We start from the raw sequence: 2500 nt of genomic DNA, 5'->3' as shown, positions 1-2500 counted from the left end.
TCGGCTCCATGAAAGTTTGTCCCATTGTCACACCAAATCTTCCTTACATTTCCTCTTCTAGCAACAAACCTTCTTAAGCATTTATGAAGGACGATGTGTATAGGAATTGGCTGTCTCTATATGAATTGCTCTTGAAGACAAGCAAGTAAACAATACACCGTACCTCTTCCTGATTTGCCTTCCTTCTTTGACTTCCTGTGGCCCAAAGAAGTCAACACCTGTGTGTGTGAATGGAGCAGCTGGAATTACTCTTTCCAATGGTAAATCAGCCATCTTCTGGTTAAGAACAGGGTTTCTCATTTTTTCTGCAAATGACCACATCTTTGTAGAACCTGACGGACACTTGCATTGGTACGGATAATCCAGTAAAGTTCTCTAAGTTTTGCCATCACATGGTTGCGTCCAGCATGAGCTAATTTTTTCATGTGTGTAACGAATAATCAAGTGGTAATATGGCTCTTTCTAGGTAATATCATTGGATGCTTTTCGTCAGCTGAAATTTCTGCTTTGGAGAGCCAGCCTCCATTAACGCGAAGAAGTCTGTCTTGCGGATCAATGAAGGGATCTAGTTTATAATGCTACTGCTACTACAAAGTCCTCGTCCCCTGACCCTTCGCTCTTTTGTAAGAGTGCCACTTCTTACTAAAAGTTTTCTTCTGGATATATCTGATGACTGCTTTTCCAGCAGCATCTAATTCATCTGCTGTAATTGAACCATTAAGTCTAGTTTGTCTCTTAGATTTCAGTATGAAAAAAGACGGTGATACACTGCAACAGCCTTCCTCAACCGATGCCATGAAGAATAATACTTAAGAAAACTTATCAACAGCATTTCCCTCCTCATCTTCTGGATGTACTGCAAAACTTGTAGATCCTTCAATTCAACATCATCCTGAGGCATGTCATTTTTCCACAGCTCCTCTGGTCCTCTAAGAAAATATGGGCCATCAAACCAAATGTTACTGTTCAGCATTTGCTGACTTGTGAAACCTCTTGATGCAATATCAGCAGGATTCTCTTTACTCTGAACATATCTCCACTGTGTATTTTCAGAGAAATCCTTAATTACTTTCACTCTATTTGCAACAAATATAGGAACCTCTTTCTATCACTAAAATGTAGTGAAGAACTGTTGTAGAATCTGTGTGATAGAATGTCTGGTCCACTGTAATCTGCAGCTCTTTCAAAATGTGTTGTGCTAGATTTATGGACACCACTGCAGCAGTCAATTCCAGTCAGGGTATGGTTGTTGCCTTTACAGGACACACTCTAGACTTTCCCATCAGCAGAGCAGTAGAAATCCTCCCACTGCTATCGGAAAGTCTTATGTATGCTGCAGCACCATAGCCTTCATTACTAGCATCTGAAAACATGTGCAGTTGTGTGGAAGTCACTGTACCAAATTCCTTTGGCTTGACACATCTTGGAATCTTTAAGTTACCCAGGATTGGTAAATCATCAAGCCACCTTCTCCAGGGCTGCTGGTATTTTTCGGGAATAACATCATCCCATCCCAAGCTGCTATCCTGACAAACTTCGCGAAGAATTCTCTTAGCTGGCAAAAAGAAAAGGAGCCACAAACCAAGAGGATCATAGAGGGAACATACTGTTGACAAAATACCTCTCCTTGTAAGTGGTTTTGGGTCCAAGCTTGCGGAGAAAGTAAAGTAGTCATTTTCAATATTCCACTGAAGACCAAGAACTCTCTCTGCATGAAGTTCATCATAGTCAAGATCACAGTTTGAAGATCTTTTGAACGGTCCTCTTGCGGGATTGATTTCAACACCAGCTTGCTGTTACTCACAAACTTTGTCAGCCGAAAACCTCGTTCCTTCAATGCTGACGTAACGTCTTTCACAAGTCTTAATGCCTGCTCTTCTGAGGGTACAGACTTTAAATAATCATCCACATAAAAATTAGTCTTAATGGTGCATTCTACATCTGGACCATACTTATCCTTTGCATGGTCAGCTGCTGCCCTCAAAGCGTAATTGGCGATGCTAGGTGATGATACTGCTCCAAAGATGTGAACACCCATTCGATACTCTGTAAGTTCGCTTTCAAGTTCACCACCAGGCCACCATAAGAATCTAAGGTATTTATGTTGAACTTTGGTACCTGCACTTGGTAAAACATAGATTCTATGTCACCCATCAAGGCCACCCTCTCTAGACGAAATCTGATGAGCACTCCAACAAGGGAATTAGTCATATCAGGACCTTGCATCAAATTGTCATTAAGGGAACTACCCTGGTATTTAGCACTACAGTCAAAGACTACTCTAATCTTATTTGGCTTCTTTGGATGGTAGACACCGTGATGAAGTAGATACCATGCAGGCTGTTCATCATACGACTGATCCTCCGGAACCTTATAAGCATATCCTTCAGACACCAATTTCTCGCACAAATTCCACATAATCTTCATGGTACTTTGGGTTTAGTTTCATTTTCTTCTTTGCCATTGTGCTCGTTTCACTGCCTGTTCTCTATTGTTTACC

The sequence above is a fragment of the Macrobrachium nipponense genome, chromosome 2 (assembly GCF_015104395.2).
Source record: "Macrobrachium nipponense isolate FS-2020 chromosome 2, ASM1510439v2, whole genome shotgun sequence".
Classification (NCBI taxonomy): Eukaryota; Metazoa; Arthropoda; class Malacostraca; order Decapoda; family Palaemonidae; genus Macrobrachium; species Macrobrachium nipponense.
The sequence above is the reverse complement of the archived record's forward strand: the minus strand, read 5'-3'. Positions refer to the sequence as shown.